The following is a 19596-nucleotide window of genomic DNA, read 5'->3' as shown; positions in this document are numbered from 1 at the left end:
GCAAACGCCGTTGCTCTCGGTCGGTAAGTGAGGGCTATCGTCCACTGAGTTATAGCGCTGTCCGCGGTGAGAGGTAACGCCTGGAATTTGTTACTCTCGGCCTACTCTTGATACTGTGGACCTCGGAGTACTGAATACCCCAACGATTTTCAAAATGGAATGTCTTATGTGCCTACTTGCAACTACCATTTTGCGTTCAAAGCCCGCTGATTCCCGTCGTGCGACCATAGCACTTCGTCTGCAGGCCACACGTGGCCCATCGGGACCATCCGACCGCCGTGTCAACCTCAGATGAGGATGCAGATAGGAGGGGCGTGTGGTCAGCACCGGAGCCGCTACTATTCGGTCGAGTAGTTCCTCAATTAGTATCACGAGGCTGAGTGCACCCTGAAAAATGGCAACAGTGCATGGTGGCCCGGATGGTCACCCATCCAAGTGCCGGCCACGCCCGACAGCGCTTAACTTCGGTGATCTGACGGGAACCGATGTATCCACTGCGGCAAGGCCGTTGCCGTCGTGCGGCCATAAACATGTCGGAAACCTTTTGACATCAATCACCTGAGTACAAATGACAGCACTGTCAATGTACTGCTCTTTTATACCTCGTTTAAGCGATACCACCACTGTCTCTACATGTGAATATCTCTTTCTCATGGCTTTGGTCACCTCAGTGTAAAATAGTAACAAGAACGTTCTCATTCTTTGCACTGATTCGTAAACCATTTTTACTCTCAACACCACTGCGTACAATGGCCATAGCGCCGTATTACTTTTAACACGTACTGACTGAGAACAAGGCACATTGCGGTCTAAGAAATTGCAGTGCATGCATCCTTCTGACCGTATGCCAACATAGTCTTCCCTGATATTACCTCTGAACTGAGAAAGACCGGCGGTATGTGCGAACATGGCGGCTCTCTAGCGTGGCAAACTTTAAAGAAGCAAGTACACAGGGCACAACGTTTTTCATAAATAATCTCGCAACACGTGATTTCAGTGATGAATATATTGACTTTTAAGTACAAGTTGTAAGTAGGGTGTTAAGGTTTTTATGTTGGTAACGCCACGTAGTGATCTGTATGAAAATCACTGGACGTGCTGTGTGCAGTCTGTGGCTGGTTGGCATTGTTGTAATACTCGCCATTGTAGCGTTGGGCAGTTGGCTGTGTAACAGTGCGTAGCGTTGCGCAGTTGGAGGTGAGCTGCCAGCAGTGGTGGATGTGGGGAGAGAAATGGCGGAGTTTTGAGAGCGGATGACCTGGATGTGTGTCCATCAGAGACAGTAAATTTGTAAGACTGGATGTCATGAACTGCTATATATATTATGACTTTTGAACACTATTAAGGTAAATAGATTGTTGGTTCTCTATCAAAATCTTTCATTTGCTAACTATGCCTATCAGTAGTTATTGCTTTCAGTAGTTTGAATCTTTTATTTAGCTGGCAGTAGTGCCGCTCGCTGTATTGAGTAGTTTGAGTAACGAAGATTTTTTGAGGTAAGTGATTTGTGAAAGGTATAGGTTATTGTTAGTCAGGGCCATTCTTTTGTAGGGATTTTTGAAAGTCAGATTGCGTTGCGCTAAAAATATTGTGCGTCAGTTTAGTGTTGATCAGAATAGGTAAAGAGCGAAATGTCTGAGTACGTTCAGTTCTGCTCAGCTGTTTGAAAATCAAATAATGTAAGAGGTTTATCAGCACAGTAATTCATTAATTTTTCTAAGGGGACGTTTCATATGTCGACCCTTAGCCGAGGATACCTCACTGGAATCTTCTGATGTTTTTCTTGTAGTTTCTGTAATTAGTGTAGCTATTCTTTATTGCTAGCACCTAATTACAGAGAGAATTCCCTTTATAGTTGTAGTTTTTCATTGTTTTACAGTAAAACAGTTGTGGCATGCATGTAGATATGCACCAAGTATTTCGCAGCTGTGCTTGCAATTAACGAGATATTATTTTGAATGCTATGTTAATGTGTTTTCTTATTTTACTCTTCCAATTGTGCTTTTCTGTGTTATCGTGTGAAACATTGTGACAATAATGGCGTGTGAAAAACGTAATACTAGGCTCCAAAGTAAACTGAGAAATGACAGTGAAGACGATAGCAGTGTATCAGCACCACCGTGTAATGAAATAACTAATTTTCAACATAGTAATTTGGTAACTGTGCAGAGGGAAATGGAGCGGGCGGCAAATAATGGTGTAAACAGTGAAACAATTAGTGAACAGGGAAGCATTATCGCTCGATCGCTCGGCAACAGATCGCCTCAGGAATCCGAAATGACAGGACACAATCTTGCAAATACTGTACATTCAGGTTTTGCGTCCTCACCGTTTCCTCAAATAAGTCAAGACACATTTTCTGCTTGTCAAAATGTGAATGTTGCCGGTGCAAATGCACTACCGAAAAGCATAGAGGAACAGATTCCAGACACTAATACATTATTATTGAAATTAATGCAACAAAAGGATCAAAATCAGAGACAAACACAGCAAAAGCTTCAAAAGTTAGACACAATGGAACAAAATCTCCGAAAGTTAGACACAATGGAACAAAATCTTCAAAAGTTAGACACCATGCTTGAACAAACACGTGAAGATTTAACTACTGAGTTACATAATATCGAATAGAAATGTCAAAAAGTCTGTAATGACGTAAAAACACAAATTTGTGAGCATTTTCAACCTATTTTTTCGCGGCATGAAAATGCATTACAGAATCACGAAGCAGCCATAAAAGAACTGCAAACTATTGTTCATGATAATCACGAGACCTTGCGGGCTAAAACTGACTCAGTTGCATCTACCGATTCGGTTACGCAACTTGCAAAAACTCAGGAAAACTTGAAGGACACAGTAGATGCTCTGAAAATTGGTTCAGAAAGACACATGGCGGAAATTAGTTCATTATCAGAGAAAGTAGTTGAACTTTCGGGTCAGCTAAATAATTTATCTACGAAGGTAGATGATAATCTGAATGACACAAAACCGGTAGTCTTTAATGACACAGAAGAGTGCGAACAAATTAGGAAATTCAAACAAAATCAGAATCAAATTAATACGCAACACCAAAGAGAATCCGGGAAGTACAAGATCAGCTGACACAGGTAATACAAAAATTACGTATTTCAGAGGACATTCGCGCTCCAATACGGGAAGAGGGACATAGAAATACGGAACAGCCACAAAATAATAACACAGGGCACTTCGGAAATTATGAAAGAAATTGGCAAGGTACACCGAATTTTGAGATAGAACCGCCGAAACGACGTAACAATGACCTACATGCGACTCGCCGACATGATGATTATGTCTATAAGCTGTTCATTACTAAACGTAAATTCAAAACATTTAAGAATTCTGGCAACGAGATTCATCCACATGCATGGCTTCATCAATTCTCTCATTGTTTTCCTCCCAACTGGTCATTAGAGCACAGGTTAGAATTTATGTGTGGCTATTTAGAGAATGAACCAGCTGCAAGAATGCGATCGGTCATTCACGATTATCGCAGTGAAGGAAAACTTTATCATGCATTCCTCTCAACATATTGGTCTCAAGCTACACAAGACTGAGTAAAACATAACATCATAATGATTAAACATTTCGAACAATCGGAATTTTCTAGTCTTGTCAAATATTTCGAAGATATGTTACATAAGAATCAGTATCTTTCAAAACCATACAGCCCTTCAGAACTCATCCGCATTTGCTTAATCAAATTGCTTGAACATTTACGACATATTATTTTGGCAGGACGTTGCAAACACGACATTGAAGCTTTTCAGGGACTGTTACAAGAATTGGAAATTGACACTGACAATCGCGGGTCGCGAAAACAGGAACACAACAATTACAGGTCACATCCGTCACAATTCTGTGATGAAAGAAATAATAACTCGACACGACAAGGCTATTCTTACAACGTAAATCGTGACCAAAACAGACACCAACCATATGACAACCGTTGGCAGAGCAGTAATAGTTACAGAGAAAGATCGCATTTCCGTAGTAATGAATATGACAGAGATAACCATAGAAACAGGAAATATGGGAACCAAAACAATTATTATCAAGGGAGATTGAATAACTTCAGATTCAACAGTTCAGCGCGCAGTTACGATTCAGGGAGAAATTCTAAACCACGTGACCGACAGGAAAGATACTATGGAATCTACCGACATGACGACAGATGATATAATCATAACGACAGACCTGAATTTCATCAGAACTGGCGAGATTCAAACAGGGCAGGGCCCTCTCGACAAGGTGAATTTTTAGAAGTTAGGTCTCCTAATCCTAATAACGACACGCGCCAACAAAGAGACAGACAATGACTCACACCACAGGCAGCCACGTGCTCCAGCTGGCTCAGAGAAAAATAAAATAGAAGCTAACCTTGAGAAAAATTTTAGCATTCCTTACCGTCGTATACCACATGATAATTGCATTCAAGTTGAAAATCTGCGTGCTAGGAAGAGTAAAGGATTGCACCACATTTCACATGTAAAACCGTTTATTGAGAGATAATATGTTTTTTTAACTTAGTCTTTACTATAAAATTTTTCACTTCACATTAGTAGTACTCTTTGTCACACTTAGAAACTGTTAACATGCAACTATGTTTTAAAATTGACTATCCAGTCTAGAACCTAGGGAACATATTTAGACAGTAATTACGAATGCATTGTTATAGTGAACAGATGACACAGTGTTATTGTGTATGCATATCATTGCTTGTTAGTTTCACGATTAAGTAACGACTATAAGGCTTACATCCTTAGAACATGTACCGGTACTGCTAATGAGATTTTAATGGACCATTTTGGATTACTTGAAAATACATTCTGGATTTAAAGTACTTTCTGAGAGGTACCAGATGACACAGTGGTTAGTTTATTTGACAGCTACAGGATTATATCACGACGCTACTAATGTGTGACATAATTTATATTGTTGCTTTTTCGGTGTATCTATTTTATCTGTGCACAGTTTTTTTGAATTCTTCTGGAAAGGAAAACGTTTTAGTATTAACTTTGTGGTATAGCTACAATCAGACAGCCTTTTCTGTAGCACAACTATACATTACAGTGTAATACTTTCCTGATCACGGTACTGTCCGTAATAAGTACGATATCTATAGGCAAAGCATTTCGCTTTTGTTTATTACGAGGTAAGTACATCGACTTCCACATAACTTTGCTTACGAACGACGATAATTACGACATTTGGCACATTCTTTACCATTAAGTAATGGCAAAGATTGTTTTACAACAAGACGCACAGTTTAGCGCGACAGTACACGTATTTGAGTGATTGATTTTGTACTTAAAACATTTATGTTTAAAGATTTTTGAATTACAATGATACAAAGGTTTTCCGTGATACATTTCATTCCATTGCTGTAATGTGTAACACCTGAGGGTATAGTTACATTAATCCTCAGGGGGGTACACACTCACTTTGTGTACCACGTGTTTGGCAAGCACAAGGAGCCCTAGCTAATATGGTATTTGCTTATACAACTTTACACATCGGTACCATATTTCTCTAACACAGAATTAAAAAGCTATCTGATAATTTAACTGAGAGAGACAAACATTTTTTTACTACATCAGTGACACATGTTTACACAATTACACAGTTGGATAACTTCACACTTATGAAATTGTATTTTGTCTGTGCTTTGTGAACTCTTCATATTTTTTCGGAACCATTGTGATACTATGAGAGCTTTGAATGTCATATTTGGTAAGGGAGCATGAGTTTTGAAGTATGTTTGAGGTAGATGACTTTATTGAAGGTCTTGAAATTATTGAAAGAAGCTGCGACGATTTTGAGAAGTAATTGATCTGTTATGATGTTGTTATTATTATGACAATGTGTATTATGCTGTTGAGGTATGTTTATGATCAATAAGATGATGCTACTGTATATGAGGAATGTGATTACATGTTTATATGTATATGAATAATGAGTAGTCATTAGGGAATCTGATTTGTGGAGAAGGATGTTGTAAACCAAGAATCATATTTTAAGAATTATGAAATGTGTGTACATGCGTGAATGTATCACAATGACACCGAAAATTTTTTGGACTCTGTTATATTAATAGGATTTTGTTTCTACACATTTCTACTGTAATTTCTCGACTTGTGAAATTTTATTCATATCAAACTGTCACTGTAGCGGAAACTTCTGTTGTAAATTTCAGTAGGAAAGGTAAGTGACCTTGACGTAATGCGTTGTGGCACACAGCTGAGCAATAGTCACCTGAAAAAAGAAAGCCATTAGGTGGAGAAAAAAAGAGGCCATTATCCTCACTATTGACATTTCTTTGTAGAAAGCATCACAAATATGACACGCTCAAGCTTGAATACATATGATTACACTGTGGAGATCTTAATTCATGATATTTACTAAAATGCCTAATGAAATGATGAGAAACATTTTACATGTATTGTCTTTCTAGTTGAGAGACTTTTTTACTGCCTTATGAAATGCCATATGGCTAGTGAATGATGTTTCATGCCTTCCTTTGTACATATTTGCCTATTTTGTTTAATATTTAGTTTCTAGCTGCATTGCAAAATTTAATAGATGTACTAATATAGATATTTTATGCCTACAGATCCAGTAAATAATGATTTTATGATCTACTTCCAAAAAAAGAGGGAGCACAAAAAGACATTTCCACTTCACAGGAATTGCATGCATAATTTTTATCAGTGACTTGGTAACTTGTCTGCTAGAGTAAGTTACCGTGATGCATCACTCTAGTGTTAAGATGTGACATAGGTATTATACATGGCCATCTTTGGTGTACTATTTTTTCTGCTTGAGCTTTGTCATGTTTAGGTATAAGTTATTGCATTTGCTGCTGCTGCTTTCCAGGCATAGTGCTATTAAATTTCACTTTGTATTACTCTGTCAAGCCAGTTTTACCACTGATTTATTTTTCTTTTTGCTGTACATTGCCTCATATTAGTGATAATGTTGCATTTGCTTTGCTAATTTATATATACTGCTGCTTGCTTTGCCAATTTGAATTTTTTGTCATTGCTGTTTCTGTTAATTGTTTTGTGCTGCTGCATAGCCTCATCCCATAGTTTAGCATCTGAACTCAGTAGACTCAAGTTAGCTTAAGAGGAGGTAGGCTATATAAGAGAATGAGTTGTGATGAATTGAAAGAAATGCATTGACAATGTATAAAAAAAAGTGAAATAAGAGGAAACATCTATGAAATGAAGTTTGGGTTGGACTGCAGTACCAAATGTCACACTGAAAACAAACCCTTACCTGTCCTTTTGTGTTATTGCACTATGTGTCTGTGTACCTTGTGTATTTGTGTTTTTCCTGTCTTTATGTGTTTATCTGATAAGACTTATGTTGTACAATTTTTCTAATAGTCAGCTACATTCACTATGATGGGGAATACTGTTATCCTCAAATATAATTTGTATTTACAATATGTTATTTACTTTTTTAGATGTATCGACACAATTTATTCTGTTTTGTTTTAATTCTCACGTGTGAAGTTGATGTTTCGAAAGTTATCCTGACTTTTTATGTATTTACTTATGTCATAATTAATGTAACACTGATGTATATGTTATTTCGATTCTTTTGTGAAGCCTGCATTACCATAAATGTTCTCTGTATTGTTATGTTCTTTAATGATGTATTTTGTACCTTTGTAATTGTATTCTTATGTTGTAAATTTATAATTGTATAGATACCAGTTCTTCAAATTAAGTTTCATTTCACTGCATACATTTCTGTTGGTCATAGTATATGTACAATATGTGAAAAAAAAAGGGCTGTTAGTGCTTGCACATGTGTTGATAATTCAGCAAGGGACTGGTTAACAACATTGCTGGTTCTAAGGACATTCCAGAAAGTTTTGTGAGTACACAAATGGTGGTTTATGGACTTGCTATATTGTCCGCAAGACTCTTCGATGGTGATTATGCACCTGCACAGTCGCAGAAGATGGCTGCTGGCCTTCTCTACAAGGACTGCAGTGAGTCTACACCTTTGATGACCCACCAATACCATTATTTCTACAAGGACTGCAATGGGACTCCACCTTTGATGGCCCACCAATACCATACTCTCTACCACGACTACTGTGGGTCTGCTCTGTGATGACCTACCTACTGATATTCTTCAAACCTTCGACTGACTCAGCTGTGGGTTTGCTCTGTTGTGGCCCATTACCTGTCTGCATGTCAAGAGTCAGCACTGTCTTTCCGTTGGAAGGACAACACTACTTTTTCAAGACTGCATGGAAATCCACTACTTACATGTGCATTTTCTTTTACTGCTCAGACTTTGAGAAAAACACTCAATTTTACTGTGATGAATGATCAGGACTGTCTTTATGGACTGTGAGAAAATTTTAGCTTTTGACCAACATTGTATCTACAAGTGTGTGCAATTGATTTCTTTGTTATTGTAATTATGAATTTTTTTTTCAAATCTGTATTGGCCACTGCCCAAAACAATTTGTAAAATTTTTTGTGGGGAGCATGGGGGCTATGTAAGTAGGCTGTTTAGGTTTTTATATTGGTAACGCCACGTAGCGCTCTGTATGAAAATCACTGGCTGTGCTGTGTGCAGTCTGTGGCTGGTTGGCATTGTTGTAACAATCGCCATTGTAGCGTTGGGCAGTTGACTGTTAACAGCTCGTAGTGTTGCACAGTTGGAGGTGAGCCGCCAGCAGTGGTGGATGTGGGGAGAGAAATGGCGGAGTTTTGAGAGCGGATGATCTGGATGTGTGTGAGACAGTAAATTTGTAAGACTGGATGTCATGAACTGCTATATATATTATGACTTTTGAACGCTATTAAGGTAAATAGATTGTTTGTTCTCTATCAAAATCTTTCATTTGCTAACTATGCCTATCAGTAGTTAGTGCCTTCTGTAGTTTGAATCTTTTATTTAGCTGGCAGTAGTGGCGCTCGCTATATTGCAGTAGTTTGAGTAACGAAGAATTTGTGAGGTAAGTGATTCATGAAAGGTATAGGTTATTGTTTGTCAGGCCCATTGTTTTATAGGGATTTTTGAAAGTCAGATTGCGTTGCGCTAAAAATATTGTGTGTCAGTTTAGTGTTGATCAGAATAGGTAAAGAGCGAAATGTCTGAGTACGTTCAGTTCTGCTCAGTTGTTTGAAAATCAAATAATGTAAGAGGTTTATCAGCACAGTAATTCATTAATTTTTCTAAGGGGACGCTTCAAAGTAACTCAATTACACAATCACAGTGATAATTTTAGACTCTTCCTTACAAACAAGAAACTCTCATCGAATATGGAACCCTTCTGAGATTAGTGATGAAATATCCAAACCAGGATAAAGAGAATGTAATTACAGTGAAATGAATACCTCTAGCTGCGTACAGCCGTTGGTATAAGTCAACGGGGACAGTTGAAATTGTGTCCCCCAACCGGGACTCGAACTCGGGATCTCCTGCTTACATGGCAGACGCTATAGATCCACCTGAGCCACCGAGAACACAGAGGAAGAGAATGTGCCACTCATGATAATCAAACGGACAGTTAACCGAGTTGTTTGTAAAAAATAGACTGTGTGGCTAAGGCGACGTTCGCACATTTAAATGGTGGAGGCGAAATTTTGTCTACGTAAGCTGCTATGTCCACACTATTAGACAGGTCTAGCGAAATTTCAGAGAAGCTGGACACCCAACAGTCCGAAATTTTGGAATTAAGCTCGAGCAGGCCTATCGCAGTCCGTGTACGAATTAACCGGATGATGCTGTAGGAAAACGCAACCTGCACTATCCAAAACTCTTCGTCAGCTTCCTGAAACAGTAGATAACATATCTGTTGAGTAAGATAAAATGTTTCAGGATCACTCTGAAATTCGCTGAATGACGAAGAAAGTGCCCAAATGAAATGTTCGGATTACAGTGTAACTTCGTCACGTACACGGAACCAGCGAGTATGTAAATGATTTAGAGTTGTAATTCTCTGTCACAGTAGAGTGGCCACCAGACTGCTTTAGTGTTGCTGGTGTTTATTGTTGTTACTAGGGTCTGTTAGGTTACATAAAGGCGAGAAAAATGTCAGATGTTGAGTGATCACTAAGAAGCACAAGGAGACGACACCTACTCATGTGACACAGTGTTACGAGCAGCTGACAGTGTTTGAAACGGTCCTGTTTATGAATTTCCTTTCAGCCAGATGGTCAAATCTTGAATATCCAGACTTGTGGGACATTCGGATATGACAGGGGCACGATGTCTGGCTGCACGGGAACGTTAGGGCAGGCATTTTTTTCATCATGTTTCCTGTGGACCACGTCTGACCACCATAAGGCATGATCGCCATGTTGTGCACCAAACACATCGTAAGCGGTTCACATTTGCACCTGGTATTCGAGGAATTGTAATGGACTTGCTGCATTTGGATTACTAGGATCCGCCATCTAATAAGTTTTGTGCGCGAGGTAGTGTTCTATTCAGTCCACTAACGACCTCCACTGCGCAGTTCTTACGCAACGCAGCTGACGGCGTGGGCTCAGTTGCCCATGAGTCACCATATGTAAATGGTAGCTGTGTTATAAAGCTATTACAAAAAACTCTAAACTAAACTCCGCCTGAACAGGCCATGAAGGACCAACGGTACCGACCGGCTGCCTGTCATGCTCAGCCCACACACGTCACTGGATGTGGATATGGAGGGGCATGTGTTTAGCACACCGCTGTCCCGGCCATATGTCAGTTTATGAGACTGGAGTCGCTACTTCCCATTCAAATAGCTGCTCAGTGCTAACCAAGCCCGACAGCGCATAAAGCTATTATAAATCATATTAAATACACAAAATTGTAAAAGAAAAAACCTGATTCAAGAAGAGCAAAGAAAGAAGATAGGATCAACTGTATAGTAGATGTCCTTTCACTTGCGCTGTCCAAGGAGGAGGTCTCGGAATGAGACCTCATGCTGACTTTCCTGTGCAGTGCCTCCGAGGGTTACTAAAAAACTGTCGTGTGACTAGGGCCTCCTGTCATTTAGACCGTTTGCTGGGTGCAAGCTCAAAATGGCTCTAAGCACTATGGTACTTAACATCTGAGATCATCAGTCCCCTAAACTACTTCAACCTAACTAACCTAAGGACATCACACACATCCATGCCCGAGGCAGGATTCGAACCTGCGACCGCGGCAGCAGCGCGATTCCAGACTGAAGCGCCGCTCGGCCACAGGGGCAGGCCCGGGTGTAAGTCTTTCGATTTGACGTCACATCGGAGACTTGCGCGTCGATGGGGATGAAATGATACTGATTAGGACAACACGACACCCAGTCCCTGAGCGGATAAAATCTCCGACCCTGCCGGGACTCGAACCCGGGCCCCTAGGATTGACATTCTGTCGCGCTGACCACTCAGCTAGCGGGGGCGGACCGAGGATTACTTACTGAGCTATGTTGATATGGTAGTAACGGACAACATGCAACACTGTGTGACATACTGGGCCACTGACTGGAGACTAGCAGCAGCCAGTCCAAGGAATTAATCTGTCATGCCTAGGCTGTCATTATTACCAGGAGACATACAACTATGTTTGCAGTCATGGTGTGACACGGGACGATGGACTGCTCTGAATGGCGTTGCATTGTGTTTAACCATGAATTGCAGTTACACACTACCTCGGATGTCCATCGTCAATGAATATGGCTACAATGTAGGGAGAGGTTCCATTCTTCCTTTCTTTGGAGGGGCACAGCGGAGCTAATCCTTGTGACGTGGGGTGGGGACCCATCAGGTATGACTTCAGGTCATGACCGGTCGTAACTGGGGGACTCTGACGGCACCACAATATCTCATGTATATCCTTTGTCTTTATGTGTTACCTCTCTCGCGACAGTATTATGTTGCCATTTTTCTAGAGGATAATGCTCGTCCACAAATGGCACGTGTCAGTACGAACTGTTTGCGTGGTTTTGAGACATTCCTGTTGTGTCCCCAGGTCTGTCCCCGATAGAACACGTGCACGACTTCTCTGAAGCAACTCTGTCCTAATGCTAGTATCCAGGACATCAAGAACCAGTTACATTACTTGTGCACCATCTTGCCTCAGGAAGGATTACAACGGCTTTTTGACACCCTTCCCAGCTGCATTAGTGCATGCATCCAGGCCGGATGTGGTGCAATGTGATACAGGTAAGTGGGCTCAAATTGCCAAGTACTTTTTTTTTAAGCTTAACTTGATTCTGTAGTTACTGAAATAACATCACATGCCCTGTCAAACCGTGATATTTCATTTCGTTTTCTCCTCCTATCCTGGAAGATTAACGTGCTTTTTAAGATAGTGTACAAAAACAAAAACTTTTGGACAAATGTATGATTAGGATGGCTGAAAAGTATGTTGAAATAACAAAAAAAAGTGAAGCGAAATTCCATAAAAAGAGACAAACAAATAACCGACACTATGGATGAAAAACTGCAAGTGTCAGTTCCTCGGATAATCTGTAAAGTCACAGCTGAACAGGTCTGTTTAACAAGTCAAGATGCCACTGAATTACGTGACGTCAAAGGTAAAATAGGACAATGGCGTAGTATCGTAAGCGAACAAATTCAGTTATTACAAATGGAATCAGCTGAAGTCAGAGACATGGTGCATGACAATTGGTCAGCTGTGCAGAGCTCAATAGGTAATTACAGTTCCGGAAAAACTTCTAAAAGTCAGCAGTAAGCCCATTGCGTGCCGACGGCTCGGTTATGGAGTGAACCAATGTACGCTATGAGAACTTCGCCAGTTTTTACTTCAATACTTTTGGAAGAAAAATTAATTAGAAAGTGACAAATTAAAATTTGTTTATTTCACAAGCAGAACACCCTTCCTGTAGTTTTTATAATGTTATTCCACAGAATATTACAGTGCTCGTGGTCCAACATTCAGAAGACAGATTTTGTGAGACACTATATATATGGGGATGCTACCCTCTGGGCTACAGAGACATCCGAATATTGCCACACGTATGATGAGTTTGAAACTCTTTATTGGTGAAGTATTGGTCTATGAAGTATAAGTGTAGCATTGTAAAGAGGTCTTCAAACTGCAACAGTATCACATCTGACGGAAAAGCATAAGAAAGTACTTCAAGAAGTGTATCAGCATGACAAGGTATCAGCCCATATCTTATCACGACATTCTCAGTTATTCAGAGTTAAATTGCCAATCGATATCTGAAAAACTGATCAAAGTACCTGATTCAAATGTACAAGAGTTCATGGCGGTCCTTGATTCAGAAGATTTGATTCAAGAGAATGCAGAAGCAGAAACAAAAGACAGAAGTCAATAGACAGCTGTGACTAACAACATTAATAATAATAATAATAATAATTACAACAGGTCAACTGACTGTTTAAGCAAGAACTATCGTGCATGTCACATACATGTCACACAAACGCTCCAACAACAACAATGATAATCATAATAACTCTATTACTTGGTGCAGACAGAGATGTTACGAGCACAGATACAGTCCTGGCTACGTGAATAACGCAGGCCAACGATGGAAAAACTCTTTTGCTGAAAATACCTTATTCTTCAGTTTTTAGGGTGGGAAATCCAAATAAGATACTTAAAAAAAATCACCCACTCTTTCTTCACACCTTAAAGTTAAATTTATTAAATTAAGTCATTTTTAACGAATTTAACAGCTTTTACATAGTTAAAATAATTTAAAAAGAAGGTGTAATGGATGTAGATGACGTTGGTAGCACTGCTGAAAAACATTTGCTGGCGAAAAAGGTCGATTCTATTTTTGTGTTATCAGATGGAGTTTTGTTTATGTCAACCTAATCTCACTTTCCCATTTCCTGTACATGTTCTCAGTACAATCTCTAATCATGGTTGCAAAAAATCTGCTGACAGTTTTTGTTATATTTGTGGTGAATTTGTGATCAAAAACACCAAAGAAACATTACAGACTTTGTGAAACAGGTTTATGTATCATACTTTGGATCTAAACTTGGTGATCAAGAAATTTGGGCGCTGCATTAGCTATGTTATGCGTGTGTCCAAGATCTGAGAAAATGGTCCGAAAAGGAAAAAAAAGCCTATACATTTGCTGTTCCTGTGATATGGAGGGAGCCAAGAAATCATTTCAATGGTTGCTACTTTTGCAGTGCTGATGTTACTGGTCATAATTCGGAAAACAAGAAGGTAATAAGCTACTCTAACCTTCCATCCGCCATCCGACCAGTAGGGCATGGTGTACATTTGCTGGTTCCTGAACCACGAGATGGTTTAAATTCTGTTCCAACAGAAGTATTTTCTGATGTACAATGTGATTTAGATGAACCAGATGATGATGAATTACACTGTAATACAGAAAGTCTTTAGCCCAAACAGTTTACTCAGACCCAGCTTAACGATTTGGTTATGGATCTGAGCTTAGCGAAAGAAAAATATCAATTGCTTTGCTCTAGATTGAAAGAAAAGAATTTATTTGCAGTTGGAACCAGCATATACATGTATAAAAAGAGAGAGCAGCAATATCCCAAGCTTTTTCAACAAGAAGGTGATTTTGTGTACTGCTCAGACATTACCGGTCTGTTGAATGAGTTTGGTGTTGAATACAAAAAGGAAGACTGGAGGATGTTTATTGATGCATCCAAAACTAGTTTAAAGGCTGTTTTATTACACAATGGTAACATGTGTGCATCTACACTTGTTGGACATTCTGTACTTTTGAAAGAAAGCTCTGAAAAGCTAGAAATACTGCTAAATAAAGTAGGCTATTCTGCTGATGATATGTAGCTACCTAGAAGTAACATGCATGCTCCTTGGTCAGCAAGGCGGCTTTACCAATTTTCCATGTTTCTTGTGTGAATGGGACAGTAGGGCTAGGGATTAACACTGGTGCAGAAAGAACTGGCCCGTGAGGGAGTCTTTAAAACCTGGTGAGAACATTCTATGCAAAAACTTTGTAGATCCAGAAAACGTACTCCTACCACCTCTACAAATAAAGTTAAGCCTAATGAAACAGTTTGTAAGGCTTTGCCTAAAGATAGAACATGTTTTAAGTATCTGTGCGAAAAGTTTCCATACCTTTCAGAAGCTAAACTAAAACAAGGTATCTTTGTCGAACCTGACATTATAAAATTGATGTTTGACGTTAACTTTAAATCCTCAATGACCTTAAATGAGAAAGAAGCACGGGCATCATTCAAGTAAGCCGTTACAAAGTACTTAGGACATGAAAAAGACCCAGAATATGTTTCTATTATAGCTACAATGTTAAGGAGTTTAAAAATTTTGGATGTTTAATGAGCGTGAAAGTTCACTTTTTGAACAGTCACCCTGATTACTTCCCAGACAGTATGGGAGATATTAGTGAGGAACAAGGAGAGCGTTTTCACCACGACATTAAAGTGATGGAAAAACGCTACCAAGGCCGCTGGAACACCAACATGAGGGGGGACTACTGTTGGTCACTTCACTGAGAAGTTCAGCAAGCGACTCATCGTAGAAAAAGCTACACAAGAAGCTTCAAAGAAGAAAGAGAAAGAAAATACTATCCAATTCCATCTGACAAGTGAAACCTCTATTAACACATACAATTGTTTGAAGTAGCTTAATGTAAATACAAACCATGCTTATGCTGTAACAAAGCGTTTAATTCATTTACCCATTTTCCGTATAACATAGGATTTTTATACTACATAATAAAAAGCATATTGCTCGAAAACTATGGCTGATACAACAAAAACAATAGCTAGATTTGCATTCAGTTCATAAAAATCTATAAAGATCAGCTACCAAAGTAAAATAGTTCTTCTAAAAAAATTAGTTGGCCTGTTTAATAACATTAATCAGCGAACAACTAGGCAATAAAACAACAAACCGAGCAGAGTCGGCGCTGTCGAACAACTGACAGCAATAAGGAGGAAGAAAAGACACGCTCATCCAACGCTAACCAGGAAAATTAGATTTCACCTCATTATACTAGCTACTTGTTGTAATCAATTATGCTGCTAACAGAAGTTTAACGAAACATTGACTACTCTATTGAAATTGGACTATCAGCTGTCCAGACTTTTGGCTAAACGTTCGCAACGTACTTGCCTTCTGCGTATGAACTTGACGTCCACTGCTCATCTCTCTAAACGTCGGTTCCATACACTTGAGCAGTATGGGATAGACAAATGTTTTAGTATTCTCTCTGTTTTTATACGAACTGTGGTTTCAGAGCATTCTATCAATGAATCACAGTTTGCAGTTTATTTCAGCCGCAAATGACCGTATGTGACTGTTCTACATAGTATCTCCGTTCTTTGCTACTCTGAAGTCTTTGTACAGCGTGATTGATGTTGAGTGTTATATTTGTCTGTGCTACCTGGTGACCGATAAAATGAAATATAAATACTTACAAAGCAAATTAAAATAAAAGTAATCTTTGGAAAAATCTCTTAATGATGCAGGTTCCAAAATATGATTAAATGAAGGAATGAGTGTTCAATGTCTCGATTGCTTTTATCGTCAGACTAACACACAACCTTCACCTCACACATTTACTTTTAGTGTCCTTCATGAAACAGAGAACAAAGATATATTAATATCAGTTGAATCAGGTCAGTGAAATGATAATAATGATCATTAATTTATCTAGGCGACCGAGAAAGATGAGTGCTTATTTATTGCAATGCAGATTACAATATGGCGTATAAAGACGCCAAACAGATCATCTATCTCTCAATGAAAAAACTGACCCTTTCTACCACTGACACTAACTTTTTAACTTTCGCAATGGAGCGAGCAAGAAAAGGAGACTATACAAGATTCAGAACTTCTGCGCAGAGTACTACTGGATTATTACAATCGCCACGACAGAGATTCTTACAAACACAAGATGCGGAGACAATACACAAGTGACATAACAAATCCTGAAGGCATTAAATTGTGAAGTAAGTCACTAAAAGTAGAAAATAAGTTTTACTATTTGGGCAACAAAGTAACTAATCGTAGCCAAAGTACAGCGCATATATAAAGCAGACTGGCTATAGCGAGAAAAGTATTTCTAAAAAGAGTAATATGATAAAATCTAAAATTGTCTGGAATGTAACCTTATACGGATGTGTACCACGGACAATAAGCAGTTCAGACCAGAATGTACTGCTACAGAAGAAGGCTGAAGGTAAAATGGGTACATCGAGTAACTAAAGAGAAGCAACGAATCGAATTCGGGGAAGAAATTAATTTGCGACACAGCTTGACTCAAAGAAGAGAGCGGTTGATAGGACAAGACTTTGAGGTATCGGTAATAATTTTCTTATTAGCTGCAAGAGAATGTGTCATAACTACCTCCGTATTGGGATCCTTCGTATTTTACTTCTCGTATATCTCAACAAATGGACTCGCGATACTCTACTTAGGTGGCAAAAGTGCATATAAAACGAACATACCTAAACATATCTAAACGAAATACCTAAAACGACGCCCTTATTATTTTCACAATTTTGAACAGTTTCTGCAAGCGGAATTTACACAATGCACCACGAAGAAATTACCAGAATATGACGAAAATCGGTAGACGTGATGTACCTGTGCAGACAAACAAATGATTATAATTTCAGAAAAATACATGATACGTTCAAGAGATGGAGCTTCAGAAACTGAGTAAGTTAATAACGCGTTATTTTACCTCTGCCCCTTATGCAAGAAGTTATTCGGATTCACATTGACTGACAGAGTTTTTGGATGTCCAGAGGGATATCGTGCCAAATGCTGCCCAACCGGCGCGTTAAATCGCCCAAATCCCGAGCTCATAGGAGGATCCTGGCCATAGTTCTCCAACTGCTCTCAGTTGGAAAGAGATGCGGCAACATTTCAGGCCAAGGTATAGTCGGGTAAGCATAAAGGTAAGCAGTAGAAACCCTCGCCGTGTGCAGGCGGGAGTTATTTTGCTGAAATGTAAGAGCAGGATGGATTGCCATGAAGGGCAATAAAATGGGGCGTAAAACATCGTCGACTTGACGCTATGATGTAAGGATGCCGCGGATGACAACCAAAGCGTTCCTGCTATGAAATGAAACGGCGCCCTAGACCGTCGCTCATGGTTGTCGGGACGTGTGGCGAGAGACAGTCAGGCTGGTATCCTACCACTGTCTGGGGCGTCCCCAGTCACGTCTTCTCGTGTTATTGGGGCTCAGTTCAAAGCGGGACTCATCATTAACTCTACTCCAATCAATGAGGTTCCTGGCCGAAGAAGTGTCTGGAGACGCCGAAGACAGCAGTGAGATAACTGTGTCACCCGACGTATGGCCCGGCAACAACGAGTGATGGTCTACGATGCTATTTCTTATCACAGCAGGTGCCCTCGAGTTGCCATCCGCATCACCCTTACAGCGCAGCGGCACGCCGACGATATTCTACGACCAGTCTTTTTTTTACCTTCTTCGCAAACCATCCTGGATTTACATTTCAGCAAGACAGCCCGCTCGCAAACGACGAGAGTTTCCACTCTTTGTCTTCATGGTTACCAAACCCTAACTTGGCCAGCAAAGTCGCCTCGTCCTCATCCCTACAACAACTGAAATTCTAATCACTTGTTTCCGTATATATGTACACTACTGGCCATTAAAATGCTACACCGCGAAGATGACGTGCTACAGACGCGAAGTTTAACCTACAGGAAGAAGATGCTGTAATATGCAAATCATTAGCTTTTCAGAGCATTCACACACGGCTGGCGCCGGTGGCGACACCTACAACGTGCTGAAATGAGGAAAGTTTTCAACCGATTTCTCATACACAAACAGCAGTTGACCGGCGTTGCCTGGTGAAACGTTGTTGTGATGCCTCCTGTAAGGAGGAGAAATGCGTACCATCATGTTTCCGACTTTGATAAAGGTCGGATTGTAGCCTATCGCGATTGCGGTTTATCATATCGCGACATTGCTGCTCGCGTTAGTCGAGATCCAATGACTGTTAGCAGAATATGGAATCTGTGTGTTGGGAGGGTAATACGGAACGCTGTGCTGGATCCCAGCGGCCTCGTATCACTAGCAGTCGAGGTAACAGGCATCTTATCAGCATGGCTGTAACGGATTGTGCAGCAACGTCTCGATCCCTGAGTCAACAGATGGGGACGTTTGCAAGACAACAACCATCTCCACGAACAGTTCGACGATGTTTCACCAGGCAACGCCCGTCAACTGCTGTTTGTGTATGAGAAATCGGTTGAAAACTTTCCTCATTTCAGCACGTTGTAGGTGTCGCCACCGGCGCCAGCCGTGTGTGAATGCTCTGAAAAGCTAATGATTTGCATATCACAGCATCTTCTTCCTGTAGGTTAAACTTCGCGTCGGACACCATGGCTGCGATTACGCTTGACGCTGCATCGCAGACAGGAGCGCCTGCGATGGTGTACTCAACGACGAACCTGCGTGCACGAATGACAAAACGTCATTTTCTCGGATGAATCCAGGTTCTGTTTACAGCATCATGATGGTCGCATCCGTGTTTGGCGACATCGCGGTGAACGCACATTGGAAGCGTGTATTCGTCATCGCCATACTGCCGTATCACCCGGCGTGATGGTATGGGGTGCCACACGTCTCGGTCACCTGT

General features: G+C 40.1%; 1 pseudogene; it reads right to left on the bottom strand.

Moving 5' to 3' along the window:
- Positions 1–395: 395 nt before the first annotated feature.
- Positions 396–513, bottom strand: LOC126189862 (5S ribosomal RNA; annotated as a pseudogene).
- Positions 514–19596: the final 19083 nt, after the last annotated feature.

Source organism: Schistocerca cancellata, chromosome 5 (genome assembly GCF_023864275.1).
Source record: "Schistocerca cancellata isolate TAMUIC-IGC-003103 chromosome 5, iqSchCanc2.1, whole genome shotgun sequence".
NCBI classification, from domain to species: domain Eukaryota; kingdom Metazoa; phylum Arthropoda; class Insecta; order Orthoptera; family Acrididae; genus Schistocerca; species Schistocerca cancellata.
Note: the sequence above shows the minus strand (reverse complement) of the source record. Positions and strands in the feature narration are given on the sequence as shown.